This window comes from Pinus tabuliformis, chromosome 7 (assembly GCF_031772625.1).
Source record: "Pinus tabuliformis cultivar Carrire ecotype Pingquan chromosome 7, CPIR1, whole genome shotgun sequence".
NCBI lineage: Eukaryota > Viridiplantae > Streptophyta > Pinopsida > Pinales > Pinaceae > Pinus > Pinus tabuliformis.
The window spans coordinates 1,801,627,706-1,801,644,245 of NC_142293.1; the positions used below are offsets into that span (position 1 = coordinate 1,801,627,706).

Genomic DNA, 16,540 nt, shown 5'->3' on the forward strand with positions numbered 1-16,540 from the left:
ATGTAATAGAATATATCCAACCATTCACAATTGACAAGAGAGAAGCTCCAAGAAGAGATAGAGCAATATCCACTTATCAAAATTCATCCATAAAGCTCCAATTCATCCTCTAGAAAAATTGTGAAAATATCAAGAGAGAGAAAAGATCCAATCCAAAGTGATGATGAGAAATGTACTCATATCGCTTGTATTTATACACAACTTAGGAGTTTGAATTTGCCTCCTTGGCCTACATAAGCCCCAAAATTAAAATAATGTTCTAATAATTCAACTTTTGGTGACAAGCCCACCAAGCTAGCTCATAGATGAAAAAGTAAGCCTCTCAAGAGATCAAATAATAATCTATACATGTAATAGGATCCTCTAAATGGCCTAATGAGGTCCATGGGTGCCATAATGAAACGTATGACCCTCAAAAGCAATGGACAAGGGGTTTGCCCCTTGTAATAACCCGTGGTGCTCCAAATGACATGTGGGGGCACACAAGTGTCCTCATGGGTCTCCAAACAAATCAAATATGCACGAAGATCGTCTGCAAGGGCTAGGATGATGGTGTAGGAGATTCCACATCATCGTACAAGCCCTGGATCGCCTGCCAAGTGTATGGTGCAAATTCGGGGCCAGCTGGGCATGATGCATCAGATGCATCTTCCTCGTCCAATAAGTGAACCACAAGCAATCTCTAAATGGTTGTGGGGATCCATGGAGTGTTGTCTCGTGTTGTGGAGGCCCATGGCTCTCAACGCACACCCTACATGTGCCAATGTAGCCCTTTGGAGGATTAGGACCCTGTATAGGGAGACCAAACCCAAAATGGAGACCATCTGCAATCTTGCATAAGATCCAATGCGTCCCATAGACTTCCAACACAAAAAGTCATTAGAGAAATCGAGTAAATGAGTTTACTAATCATGGATCACAGGTGGGGACTTCATAATGGCTTGCCCTTCCATAATGGACTTTGGGATTTGCCAATGTCTCCTAAACTCCAAATGGGGTTAACCAATAATCCTTTTAGGTGGTTTCTACTTCTAAAGGGGATGATATAGCCAATGTACATCCTTCAAAAGGTGGTGGCATGTGACAAATAGGTGAATGGAATAAGGGATGAGAAGGGGCAGCCCTAGGTCACATGCTGGGTTACAAGGGTAGCTAATAAGAGGGAAGCCCACACTTGGGTTTATAATGTGTAGGAGGGAGCATTCATGGTACATGAGGTGCCACGACCTTGATTTTTCCGCCATTCCTCATATGCCTTTTGCCTTTTTATTTCTTTGATTAATTGCTCTGGGCTCAAAAGGGGAAGAACATGATGTATAATAAGATATAGCAGTGAATATCCCCGTTTTAAGGTGGGGCGGTTCAATGCCCACTAGGGCTTGGGACAATCATGGGTTCCTATATGATGGAGGCTCATAGAACCTGAAGGAACTAGGGTGATGGCTATGATTTTGGGGTAGAGCTCATGTATTGGCTTTTGCCCACGTACTAAATGTGTTTGTTCCGACCATCTTTTGCATTTTGTGGTACATTTTCCTGTTGAATGTGGCCATATATGATTTTATCTTTCTTTTTAGCTGCATCAACCTCTGAGCTTCATTCCAGGCCATGACCAAAGGTGTGGGAAAGGGGAAGGGGCATGCTAACCCTATGTGGACCGAGTGGAGGGATGTGGACCCAGGTGGGAGAAATGATAAATGGTATAATAATGAATGGAAAGAGGGTAATAAGCAGATAAGGGAGCGGGTCCACGCAACCAGAATCGGAGTTTCCCCTGAAATACCATCCCTAGAGGCAAATGGTCAGTAAAAGAGATTCCACGGGACTAGAATCCAAGTTAATACCTAAAACGGGTCTAGGGGACAAGAGCACAGACCTAGCCCATTCTTTCTGCCGAATCCCCCCATTAATGTTGAAAAGTGTATCTAGGTTCAGTCTTCATAATGACATGTAATTATGATTTTATGTAATGAGATGTAAAGAAGAAAAATAAAAATTATTATATTGCTTGCTTCATGGGTTTCATGAGAAAGAGATTTTATTTTTGAGTCAAGACTCCCATTAAGACTCTTCAAGAATTATTTGTCAACTAGTCATAACATGATAGAGTCATTGTCATGTAATGAAGTCATGTTACACTTTGTAAAAGGTCAAACTTGTCTATGTAAAGTATCCTCCAAGACCTTGCCACTTATCCTCTTCAAGTCGGCCTACAACGATGGAAGAAATTGCTAGAAGAAGTCGGCCTAACTACTTGTGATCATGTCGGCCTAAGGGACATGTGATGAAGTATATAAATAGTCAAACTCAACCTCACTTAGAGGCAAGCAACTCAACAAGCATTCGGTCAAGAAGAAGTGCGAAGAAGAGCCCAACAACGGAAGTGCGAAGAAGGGATAGCGAAGGGAGGTTTCTTTTGGGTATAGTGAAGGAGAGATTCTTCTAGGTATAGCGCAGGAAGGTTTCTTCTGGGATCTACGAAGGAAGGATTTTTCTGTTGAAATTTCTAAGTCTATCTGTTAGAAATTTAATCTATATTCTTTTGGTTTATTTCTTCTACTTGTTAATTTCGAACAAGTTATTTAAAACATATAAATAACAAAATAAACACAATACAGTCTCAACATCTACAGATCAACAACTGAAAGAAAACAAACACACAAGTGACACCATTATTTTTGGACAACTCGTCCCCGGAAAAACCCAATGTGGGAAAACTGGTGCAGCAATTCTGAGGGTTTATTATTATGCAGTATATACTTGAGTACAACTGGGTGCCAAACTAGCTCACCCGACAGAGAAAAATAATTGGCAGTAATACCTCTCTATTCGGAAACAGGTATTCAGAAAACCTGTCCCACGAAACCCTCTCCAGCAACTCTGAAGCATTGCGCTAGCCCCTTCTGGCCTCTGCGTCAGCCTCAAACCCCTCTACGTCAACCTTTTGAGGCACTGCATAGCCTTTGGGACCCTCTGCGTCACTCCTACGGCCCTCTGCGTGGATGACGCAGGCCCTCTAGCCTCTGCGCTGTCTTTGCTAGGTTCTGCATGGCCTACTTTGGCATTTGCGTTTGCCTCTTTGCTTCTGTGCTGGTCTCTCAGTACAATCTTTGCCTCTCTATCCAATACTCACTGCCCCTCGCTGTTGATCACTGATTCGACTGTACTTAGCAATCCTGCTCTAGTAAATCGAATGACTGATCACTCTGGTGTGTTCTCCAGCTGACCCTCAAGCCTCCTCTTATACTTTTCCTGTTGGTCTTTCAACGACCAAGATTACATCTCTAATCAACGGCTAAGATTAGATTTGGCTTGATCGATGTCATTTAGAACCTTCTAACCTAGTTTTATATTACTACCCATTAATATTTTATTTTTCCGAAGTTTAGACTTAGGAACTCCATTAAAAATATTAGTTATTTTAATATCTCCCAAACCGGTTAGAATCTGCCCAAACCATTTTTGGGTCTTGGAGATCCCATGTGCTTTAGCCTCCCCACCAATTTTCATGGCTAGAGCACATCTGATGCTACTTCAAATCAACACTCCCTCTTAGCGAGGACTATGCTCTAGTAATACTCCACACTGAGCATCGCTCTGATTATACAACATCAGTACCTGTGTTGATGCTAGGCCTCCCTGCCCAACATCCTCTGCACTACTGCATCCTGTACTGCTGCCCATGGCACTGTCAGTGCCACTGTTGCATCCGTACGACAACTCCCTCTGCATCCATGTTGTTGCTGGTCTATCCTCCCAGCACTGCATCTGCACTGCAACCCCTTCTCATCATGATGCATTGTGCTACTACTAACTGCTACTGCACTGCAACTTAGTTACTGAGAAGTAAGTAACTGATCCACCCAACTACTGACATCCCTGTCAGGCTAGAAACACTCTCGATGCTGAAGCTCTCTCTGCCACTATTAAGTGCGCCCTATGGCCTCAGTGTTGCTGCAACAACTCCCTGCATCTCGCATTGTTGCAAACCTCTATGTGCCATCATGCACTGTTGCAACACTCTGTGTCTCTCGCACTATTGTAGCCTGCTAGCCTCTCGTTTCCCGAGGACTCCTGCACTGTAGCACTCTCCACCGCTTCATCCACATTCGTCTCTACCTACATCCGCTAGTCCTGCTACTCTCTCTTCGGGGCTCCCGTAGCAAGGTATAATCTAAGGGGTTAGTTACCTCAAGGATTCTGCCCCTCATCGCCTGTAGTCTTCCTGACTATAGCTCGATGTCTCCCCACCTCTTCTCTACAGGTACATGAGCACTCATGGCACAATCATCATCCTCCTCGACCTCCTTCTCTGCCTTCATTGGCACTGCCTTAGAGTCAGACACCTCTCCCTTGTTCTTCTTCCTCGGACACTAGTTCACATAATGACCCAGTTCCCCACAATTGAAGCACTTGACCTTGGAGAGGTCTTTTTTCTTCCTCTTCTCCTGCTTTCCCGCAGATGCCAGAGCTCCATCCTCTTCCTCTTCCTTCTTGATCCAGACTCCTTTGCTGCTACTTCCCGTTTTGCTCAGCCTTCTGATCTCCTCTTGGCAAAGAGCGCCCATAATTCCTCCCAATCTGGAAGATTCGCCTTGCCCAGTATGCTCTTGACAAATGTCTCCCACTCCTCGGAGACTGTGTTAAGTGCAGCCCTGTTAAAATTGGAAACCAGGGCAAAACTTCATGTGGGTCATCTTATTCATGGCTAATAATATTTTTATTAGATTCCTCTCGTCGAGAGGTGTAGGATTGATATAAAGATCATCCAATTCCGATAAATATTCATGGAGATATGAATTTATTTTGATTATGGAATTATTATCAAGCCGACCTACAACTCATGTAGGCTCAGAAGCCCAACAGTCGCATCTATTCACCCACCAACGTTGTGTATAAATATAAGAGGACTTTTCCTCATTTAGACTCACTCATCTCATCACATCTCTCTCTCTCTACTGCGCAGATATGAGTCTCTTCTCTACTGCGCTGAAATGGGTCTCTCTCTCTCACACATGTGAAGCCGGAAGCTGTTGAAACTGAAGCTGCAACTACAGAAGTAAAGATTGACTTGCGTGGCCTAGAAGATCTCCTCTTTGAAATTGCGCTGTAGGTTCATCTGAACCTCCTTTGAAAGCCGCAACTTTTGGTGGTGGAATGAAGTCAATCCGACGAACGGTTTGCAAGATATTGACTGCCCTAGTTTGAAGCCGGAAACTGCTGAAACTGAAGCTGCAACTGCAGAAGTAAAGATTGACTTGCGTGGCCTAGAAGATCTCCTCATCTGAACTGCGCTGTAGGTTCATCTGAACCTCCTTTGAAAGCCGCAACTTTTGGTGGTGGAATGAAGTCAATCTGACGAACGGTTTGCAAGATATCGACTGCCCTAGTTTGAAGCCGGAAACTGTTGAAACTAAAGCTGCAACTGCAGAAGTAAAGATTGACTTGCGTGGCCTAGAAGATCTCCTCATCTGAACTGCGCTGTAGGTTCATCTGAACTTCTTCTGGAAGCCGAAACTTTTGGTGGTGGAATGAAGTCAATCCGACTGTCGGTTTGTGAGATATGGTCTGCCCTAGTTTGATAATGAAGCCGCTAATGCTGATGCTACTGATCTAGGGTTTGCTACTGCTGATATGAATCAGATTTATTGTACTATTTCTCTCTGCTAAATTATTGAAGATAAAAGAAGATTTGATCAAAGGGTTTCCCCACACATTGTAGGGTTTGTCCCTGGCTAGCCGCCACATCTTGTGTCCCTTGTCTTGGCTTGTTTTCTGACGATTGTTTAATGTTCTATTTGCACTTTACTTTATGTACATGTGATTGCTAATCGGTGGAATATAATAAGAAAAAGAAGTAAACTGTTATAAGCATAGAACATACCATAACTTAACATGGTATCAGAGCTGAGGTGAAGACAAAGCCCGAGCAAGAGCAAGAGCAATCATTGAAGAGAAGATTGGCAAGGCTATCCTAAAAGAACTATGGGGTCCTCAACACTCTTTCCTGCCGAAGACAAGCTCCGTGAGAAAGCTAACTATCACGGATGAAAGATGTCTATCGATCTAACCCTTGAAGATCAAGCAGTGCTGGACCATGTAAGAGGAAATATTGTTGAGCCTTCATCAAATGCATCTGTTGCTGCCTGGAACAAATGGAAAAATGGAGAAGTCAAAACAAAGAAGATCATCTAGGACTCTATCGACAAGCGCTTGGTGGCCTACATCTCTGATCTAGACACCTCCAAGGAAATCTACGACAGACTGGTGAGTTTATTTAAAGTTAATGATGCAATCAAGTTTTGTTTCTTAGAAATAAGCTGAGGGAAATCAAGAAGGGTAAAGATGAAAGTATGCAAGCATACTTCTTAAGAATCACCGAGATCAAGAACGATCTCCTATCTATTGGGGAAACTATTACTGACAGAAAATGGCACTCACAACTCTTGAAGGATTACCATCTGAATGGTATGTGTTCAGGACTACTCTTCTGAACTATAATGTAATTCCTGGTTTCGAGGAATTAATGGCTAGATACATTCAAGAATAAACAAGGGAAGAATTGTAAGAAATGCCCATGCCTAAAGGTCCTCCTGCTGCCTTTTCTTTTCATGCAAAGAAAAGAAATAATTCCGGGACTAAATCAAAAGGAAAGGCTGGACCTAAGGCTAGAAGAAAATGACGATGTTACATTTGCGATAAAGCAAGTCACTATGCAAGGGAGTGCCCTGATAGAAAGGACTCACTCTAGGACGATGATCAAAATCCCTTTGATGGCAATCAAAGGAATGACAAATTCAACAGCAAAGGTAAGAGGAGAGCTGGGAATCAAGGAAGAGGACAAGCATTCAAGAAGGCCAGAAATTCCAGGATGTATTAAATGCACCTGACCTCAAAAAGAACCTAGTGTCCATCTCGGGAACGGAAGACAAAGGCTACAAGGTAACCTTCAGCGATGGCAAGGTATGTATATGGAAAAATAATGTTAAAGATGCCTTTACTCTTGGGTTTAGTGATTCATTATATCAGGTCGATGGAAGTCTGCTAGGTGTCATGTCTTATGACACATCTCTTTAGTCCGAACTTTGGCATTAGAGGTTTTCCCCCCTTCATTATAAAGCTATAGTCGGTGTAAGACAAATGGTGATAGGGATGCCCGAATTCTGAATAGAGAATGAAGGTGTATGTCCAGGATGTGCTGAAGGAAAGCTCAAAAGGGGACCATTCCCCTCAAGCCAAACCAAGACCTTTGATATATTACAATCGTTTCACTCAGGCATACCTGAGGTTGGCATTAAGAGGGAGACTACTACACCACATACTCCTGAGCAGAATGGTGTGGTGGGAAGGAAGAATCGCACGATGATGGAAGCTGTCTAGGCCATGCTACATGATCAAAGACTTCTGATGTTATCTATGGGCTGAAACTACCATCACCGTCGTATATAATTGATGCCCTCATCAAGCATTGGGTTCCAAGACTCCTAAAGAAAAGTTCACCGCAAGGTGAACAATCTTTCGACTTTGAGGAGCTCTCAAGAAGCCAGCACCAGGGAACCGAAAGAAAAGGATGATGAATCAATGCCTGATGTAGAAGAACCCATGGATCTGATAGATTCTCATCCACATGAGCCTTCCTCTTCTAGGAAGAGGCCTTCATGGCTTAGGGGGATACTTGATGATGCTAAAGGACATGCTGCACCCTGAGGAACCTTCCGTCAAAGTAAGAAACTTAATAGGTATCAAGGATACCTGACCATCATGAGCACGATCATACAAAATGAGCCTTCGTCATTCTCAGATGCTGTCAAGCATCAAGTATGGAAGGATGCTATGACCGTAGAATATGAGTCTATTATGGAGAATGATGTCTGGGAAGTAGTTCCCAGACCCTGGACAAGACAATTGTTACTTCAAAATGGTTTTACAAATGCAGCAGATGGAAGCACGGAAAAGTATAAGGCTCGTTTTGTTGCTGGAGGTTTCTCCCAAAAGGAAGGTATAGACTATGATGAGATATTTGCACCTGTTGCCAGATACACGACCATCTGCTCGATCATAGCCCTTGCCGCTTCACAAGGATAGAACCTACATCAGATGGATGTCAAGACTGCGTTCTTGCATGGCTCGATCAAAGAAGAGGTCTACGTGGAGCAACCCGAAGGATTTGAGATTTATGATCGAAAATCTCATGTATGCAGGTTGTAGAAAGCTCTCTATGGGCTGAAGCAAGCACCCCGAGCATGGTATGAGAGGATCGATAGCTACTTGATGAATCTGGGATTCACTAGGAGTGAAGCCGATCCTAACCTTTACTTTAAGGTTGAAGATGACAAGCCTCTCATACTGGTATTGTATGTGGATGACCTCTTTCTAACAGGTGCAGACCCTCTCATTCACAAATGTAAGAGGGAGCTGGCCTCTGAATTTGAAATGAAAGACCTAGGACTGATGCACTACTTCCTAGGACTTGAAGTATGGCAGAAGCCAAGGGAAATTTTCCTATCTCAAGGGAAATATGTGGTAAAGATATTGGAAAGATTTGGTATGATGGACTGCAAGCCTGTGACTACCTCGAGGATCTTAACTTTTAGAAGTTATATGGTAGTGATGTCGGACCAGATTTGGGAAATGCCTCTGAGTTTCATAAACTCATTCGCATTGATGTTCTTGGTGAACCTCCGTCCGAACATATTTTTTGCAGTTAGCATTGTGAGCTCATATTTGGTTGAGCCTCACTGGATTGATGCTCGGAATCTTCTGAGATGTCTTCAGGACACAATCTCTCATGGATTAAGATACACTGTCGGAGATGTGAGATTACTTGGATATACTGATGTTGATTGGGCAGGCAGTGTGGTGGACCGTAATAGCACTTCCGGGTGCTGTTTCACCTTGGGATTTGCTTCGATATCCTGGATGAGCAGGAAGCAGAAGTCGGTGGCTTTGAGCACCGCCGAAGCAGGATATATTGTTGCTAGCATAACCTCGTGTGAGGTAGTCTGGTTGCGAAAGCTCTTCAGTGAGCTGTTTGGATTTACATTGGATACCACTGTGATTCTCTATAACAACCAGAGGTGGGATTCGATTATTGAGGAATCCCGTATTCGTCGATTGCTCCAGTAGATAGACATCATCTTGGATATGGTAAGTTGATGAGCAAGGAGGCTCCATCGCATTAAGATGATGTACAGGTTGATACACCTTGTCAAAGCCCCGAGGAAAGATCTAATCTGTGATTTTCCCAAACGACTTGTAGTCGGTAAGAAACCCTTGTACCAGGGTCCTGCATGTTGCATACATTGAGCTCTGGGAGCTCTGAGGGCTTGCGGTTATTACTGGAGCAACATATGACCACAGGGTGACTCACCCTCCCCTGGTGGTGCACACTGGAACAAGATGATTCGCTCTCTTATGGGACAAGATGATTCGCTCTCTTGTGGAACAGGATGATTCGCTCTCCTGTGTAGCAGGATGATTAGTTCTCCTGTGAGGCCTGGATTGATGTGTTCTCCATGGCAGCCTGGATTGATGTGTTCTCCACGACGATTGTAGCAGGATTGATGTGTTCTCCTGTGAGGCCTGGATTGATGTGTTCTCCATGGCAATTGTAGCAGGATTGATGTGTTGTCCTGTGAGGCTTGGATTGATGTGTTCTCCATGGCAATTTTAGCAGGATTGATGTGTTCTCCTGTGAGGACAGGATTGATTAGTTCTCCTGTCGAGGCATCCTACCCATGCAGTCTGGGACTCATGGGAAGTACCTCTCATCTGATCAATGAGCAGGGAAATGAAGTTAGGGACCATAGTAGTACCGATGGACGCATCGTTGTAACTACCGTACTCCCTACGCTAGGATGACCTCCATTGATCTGGGATCAATGATACTAGTCTGGGACCAGTGGTAGGAGTTGTACCATACTATGACGCTGACTTCGGGTCGGTTGAGACTGGTCTGGGACCATTGGAGTTGTACTCACTATGACGCTGACTTTGGGTTGGTTGAGACTGGTCTGGGACCAGTGGTACATACTCTGAGACTAACTTTGAGTCAGTATGATACATCCTCGATCATTTCTTCTTCTTCATAATTCGGACAAAAGCAGAGCAGAACAGAACAATGCAAGAGCAGAGCAAAACAGAGCAAAACAGTACAGATCAGTGCAGGCAGAACAAGACAAAGCAGAACAGGCAGAATAGAGCAGAGCAGGGCAAGGGTCAGGCTGTACAGGGCAGTGCATTTGATGGATGAATAGTAACGACCGATAGACAGATTACAGATGAAGTTCTCCATGGTTGAGAGGGAGTGTTAAAATTGGCAACCAGGGAAAAACTTCATGTGGGTCATCTTATTCATGGCTAATGATATTTTTATTAGATTCCTCTCGTCGAGAGGTGTAGGATTGATATAAAGATCATCCAATTCCGATAAGTATTCATGGAGATATGAATTTATTTTGATTATGGAATTATTATCAAGCCGACCTACAACTCATGTAGGCTCAGAAGCCCAACAGTCGCATCTATTCACCCACCAGCGTTGTGTATAAATATAATAGGACTTTTCCTCATTTAGACTCACTCATCTCGTCACATCTCTCTCTCTCTCTACTGCGCAGATATGAGTCTCTTCTCTACTGTGCTGAAATAGGTCTCTCTCTCTCACACATGTGAAGCCGGAAGCTATTGAAACTGAAGCTGCAACTGCAGAAGTAAAGATTGACTTGCGTGGCCTAGAAGATCTCCTCTTTGGAACTGCGCTATAGGTTCATCTGAACCTCCTTTGAAAGCCGCAACTTTTGGTGGTGGAATGAAGTCAATCCAAAGAACGGTTTGCAAGATATCGACTGCCCTAGTTTGAAGCCGGAAACTGCTGAAACTGAAGCCTCAACTGCAGAAGTAAAGATTGACTTGCGTGGCCTAGAAGATCTCCTCATCTGAACTGCGCTGTAGTTTCATCTGAACTTCCTCTGGAAGCCGAAACTTTTGGTGGTGGAATGAAGTCAATCCGACTGTCGGTTTGTGAGATATGGTCTGCCCTAGTTTGATAATGAAGCCGCTAATGCTGATGCTACTAATCTAGGGTTTGCTACTGCTGATATGAATCAGATTTATTGTACTATTTCTCTCTGCTGAATTATTGAAGATAAAAGAAGATTTGATCAAAGGGTTTCCCCACACATTGTGGGGTTTGTCCTTGGCTAGCCGCCACATCTTGTGTCTCTTGTCCTGGCTTGTTTTCTGACGATTGTTTAATGTTCTATCTGCACTTTACTTTATGTACATGTGATTGCTAATCGGTGGAATATAATAAGAAAAAGAAGTAAACTGTTATAAGCATAGAACATACCATAACTTAACAAGTCCTCACTAACATCTCCTCATCCGGCATGGCCCCTATGGAAGTTAGTTGGTCCTTGATCTCCTTCAACCGACCGAGGAAGTGATCTATCTTCTCCCCCTTCTGCATCTAGTATGACCGCAGTTGATTCTCAAGTAACATCTTCCTCTGCACGGAAGTATGTTGGTACAATTTCTTCAAGGCGTCCCACATCTCATTTGTTGTTTCCTTCTCGGCAATATGTTAGACCACATGATCCTTGACCCCATCAAGGATGATGCATTTCGCCTTGGCCATTGCCTCCTCGTACTTCTCATTTTCAGCTGGGTCAACTGGGATTGCCACTGTTCTCAAGGCGAAGGCCTTGATGCGATGTCTATCTAGAATGGACAGGATCCTGGCCTTCCAAACCACAAAGTTGGATGCCCCGTCCAACTTGTCTTGATCCCTCAGCCCATTCATGGCCATCTCTATGCTCTTCTCATTGACTCCTCCGAGTCTCTCTACTTCCCTCTTGGAAGTTCTCGCTTCAACTCCTGCTAAGTCTCTCTACTTCCCGCTTGGAAGTTCTCGCTTCGACTCCTGCTGAGTCTCTTTACTTCCCGCCTGGAAGTTCTCTGCTAGACTCCCTTTGAGTCTCGATTTCCCTTTTGGAAATCCTCCTGCTAATTGTCAAGTTGCACCTCTCCGGTTTTTTGTGCACCTACAACACTGATCCGGATTCTTTGGCTAGAAATCCGCCTCGGTAGCAACTCCCTCTACCTTGGTTTTTCCCTGTTAGGTACTGTTCCGCCCACTGTACCCCACCAACTTCGCTCTCACAAACTGCCCATAGCTTCCTATGCCCCAACAACTGAAGGACTGAGCCTCTAGGCTCCACGCAATCCCGACACTAGCAAAACTGCTCCCTCAGCCAACTGCGTCAACCCTCCTGGTCTCCGTGTGGCTCTGCGTGAGCCTTTTTTTGCCCTCCTCAGCCTCTGCACTGGCCTCTCTTTGGCCCGGACTGATGACACAGTCCCTCTACGTCAACCCTTCTTCTATCGCTTTCTGCAAGGATTAGCTTCTATCACTGGGGACAACTGATTATTCTGAAAATGCTCTGCTTAGCTAATGCCTTCAACTCTCGTGATCTGCAACTGCGCTCTAATACCATGTTGAAATTTCTAAGTCTATCCTTTAGAAATTTAATCTGTATTATTTTAGTTTATTTCTTCTACTTGTTAATTTCGAACAAGCTATTTAAAACATATAAATAACGAAATAAACACAATACAGTCTCAACATCTACAGATCAACAGCTGAAAGAAAACAAACACACAAGTGACATCGTTATTTTGGACAACTCGTCCCTGGAAAAACCCAATGCGGGAAAACCGGTGCAACAATTCTGAGGGTTTATTATTATGTAGTATTTCCTTGAGTACAATTGGGTGCCAAACTGGCTCACCCGACAGAGAAAAATAACCGACAGTAATACCTCTCTATTCGGAAACAGGTATTCAGAAAACCTGTCCCACGAAATCCTCTCCAGCAACTTTAAAGCACTGTGCTAGCCCTTCTGGCCTTTGCGTTAGCCTCAAACCCCTCTACGTTAGCCTTCTGGGGCACTACGCAGCCTCTGGGACCCTCATGTCACTCCTGCTGCCCTCTGCTTGGATGACGCAGGCCCTTTGGCCTCTGTGCTGTCTCTACTGGGCTCTGCGTAGCTTGTTCTGGATTTTGCATCTGCCTCTCTGCTTTTGTGCTGGTCTCTCGGCACTATCTCTGCCTCTCTGTCCAGTATTCACTGCTCCTCGCTGCTGATCACTGATTCGATTTTACTTAGCAACCCCACTTTAGTAAATCGAATGACTTATCACTCTGGTGTGTTCTCCAACTGACCCTCAAGCCTCCTCTTATACTTTTCTTGTTGGTCCTTCAATGGCCGAGATTATATTTGGCTTGATCCATGTCATTTAGAACCTTCTAACCCAATTTTATATTAATACCCATTAATATTTTATTTTTCCTAAGTTTAGACTTAAGAACTCCATTAAAAATATTAATTATTTTAATATCTCCCAAACCGGTTAGAATCTGCCCAAACCATTTCTGGGTCTTGGAGATCTCATGTGCTTTAGCCTTTCCACCAATTTTCATGGCTAGAGCACATTCGATGCTACCCCAAATCAACATCTTCTGGGATACTCATTTTGGGTACAAAAGAAGAAGGATCGAAGGCATTAAGAGAAGATCGAAGAAAGGACCTATTGCTACATCAAGGAGACTAGGGTTTCTGCTCTAGGGTAAACCTAAGAGACTGAGATTCTCTAGAGGAGGCCAGTAAAAGCCTAGAGACCGAGTTTCTATAGAGGAAGTCGAGAAGAAGTAGTGTGAAGGATAGAGACCAAGTTTCTCTAGAGGAAGCTGAGGAGAGTAGTTCGAGACCAAGAAGGAAGTCAAGGTAGAGAAGAGGCAGAGCATCAAGGTTAGTGACAAGGTTCTTGGGAGGATACTAGAGTCAAGGGTCTTTGTCATGGTCTTGGTATTCGTCAATTGAAGATCTATAAGAAGAATTTTGATCAGGTTTTCCTCTCAAGAAGTGAGAGGTTTTGGCCCTGGCTGACAAGCCTACATACTATGTCACTTGTCTTCTATTGTGCATATTGGTAATTTTCTTGATGAAAATAACATAATAATAATATAATGAAGAGAAGACTATAAGCTAAGAAGTAAAAGTATATCACAAGCAATTATCAAGCAGAAAATTCTTTTAGCTCCTCATGCCCTAGATTTCTCAACATGGTATCAAAGCTTAGTTGCTAAAGTCAAGAAGGGGCATTCAATCAAGAAGACATCAAGCCTCGAAGAAGGATCATAGTAGATTCAAGGGCTACCAAGGTCAAGATCTTCAAAACCCTAGATCGAAGAAATATACACTAGCAAGAGTCTTGAATCTACACCATTCAAGAAGTATTGTGAATCAGGCTCTCCCTCATCAATCTCTCAAGAAGCAAATCCTTTATCAACATCAAGATTAAGGAAGAAGCAAGCATAAATTTCTCAAGTAAGTCTATGACTATATATGATAATAACAAAATTTCTTTTTGCAAGGAAAGCAAAAAATTGGTTGGGGCTGCAAATTACCTTGCATGGAAGAAAAGGACAGACCTAAATCTTATTGAGAATGAGGTCATGGATCACATCAAAGGGTTGATAACCCAACTTCCAAAAGGAGACACTCAAGCACATGCTAGATTCATGAAGGGAGAAGTGAGAGCCCAAAGGATTCTTATAGAATCTATAAAATACTCTCTAATCCCATATGTATCAAAGTTGGAGACTGCAAAAGCTATATATGACAAATTGGTAGAGTTGTTTTCTGTAAGTACTGCAGGAGAAGTAATCTCATTAAGGCAAGAACTCTACAAACTAAAGATGTCCAAGGAAGATGGAATAGCCTCATACTTCATGAGGATATTAGAAATTCGAGATCAACTACAAGAGCTACAAGAAGTCATGTTTGATAGAGAGATGACCACAATGGTACTAAATGCACTTCCGGAAGAATGGGGTAACTTCACTTCAAGTTTATATGGGAAGACAGAGACTACTCCATTTCAACATCTATGGTCACTTTGTAAGATCGCAGACTAAAGGCGAAGGTTGATGTAGGACCAAATGAGAAGAATCAAGCATATGCTGCTACGACAAGAAGAAAAGGGAAATTTGGAAGGTTTGGTCCTCAAAAGAGAAAGAAGAACATGGCTAAGGTAAGATGATATGGATGTTAGGAACTTAGGCACTATATAAGAGATTTTCCTAAATGTAATAAGGACAAGAGGGATAGGGAAGAAGTCCATATTACTGAGGAAGTGAAAGAACCTAAGACAAAGAAGCTTAAAAAGGAAGTAAAAGATCTCTACTATGACTGAGATGATCTTCTTCACTAGAAGGTACTTTTCACTTGTAATTTATAGATAGGAAGCAATGTAAATAAGATAGGATGCATCAGATTAGAAAATAGCATCGTGATAGAAGCATTAGAAGTAAGAGCTCTTGACATGGGAAGTAGAAAGAATGTCTGGAATAAATTCTATTGAATAAGAGCTCTTGGAAACCTCATTGAAATCTCAAGTGATACTTATAGAAAGAAGTAGAGGTCATCATCAACTGGGATCATCATACAATAGTCAATAAAGAAACATTTGCTGGGTGAGGATATGAAAGATCCTCAAGTTTCTCTGATGGAATCCTTATCAGAGGATTCACCAATCTAGAAAGGAAGCAAATGTTTCATCAAGAATTCCAACTCGTGAGATTCAAGGGATGATGGTATGATGACATAACAATGAAGCAGGTCTAAAGGATAAAGCTCTTTCATTCAAAGGAAGTTGTTGTAGGAAGTTTGGATGACCCAAAGGAAAGATGATGTATGTATGCTTACATAGATTATTATGAAAGTCATGTCATATGGTTGCAGATAATATGGATCACTATTTCCATCTTGGGAAACATGATCAAAGAAAAGGGGATCTCCTGCTCTGAAAGATTGCAGAAAATCATAAGTCACACTACATGAAATCAACATAATATGTTCTCATATGAATCATGAGGAAGATGATTACTATTAAGGAACTTTGATTGGAAGCTCTTGGGAATGAAGTGTGTGAAAAGAAAGGAAGAGATCATAGAATATGCAACAAAGGTAGAAGGCATTCAACATCCAAGACTAAGAAGAAATGACTGGAATATCTCCCAGAAAGATATGAAGACTCTGATGAGAGTCGGAAAAAGATGGAAACCCTTGACAATGAATATCTTTAGGAGATGTGTCAACATGCATGCAGGATGCTGATACCTACAAGAAGATGTCATGATAAGAGACCATCACAAAGGTAATTTTGATTTAAGTGTTCATTTCGTATTTTTGAACTAATATTTGGATGGGCTTATGTAGGACTGCCAAAGGGAATATCTATGGATGACTTCTAGGAAAACCATATAGAAGGATGTAAGATCCTTTCGGAAAAATATGGCTTGAAGAAAGAAACATGACATGAAGCAAAGGCAGATGGAAAAACGGATGAATCACTTTTTGATGAAAGGAATGAGGACATGACTGACTCATGAACGAAAGTGATGGATGGTCTGTGCCCTATGAAGAAGTACCAAAAGATGAAGACTCCATGACGAAGAATAAATTCATGACATCAA

The 16,540-nt window shown here is 42.7% G+C and overlaps 1 protein-coding gene across 1 annotated transcript in view; it reads left to right on the top strand.

Moving 5' to 3' along the window:
- The window catches only part of LOC149255556 (alpha/beta-Hydrolases superfamily protein), a 618,887-nt gene that overhangs the window by 315,922 nt on the left and 286,425 nt on the right, over positions 1 to 16,540 (top strand). The gene's annotated exons all lie outside the window — the stretch shown is intronic.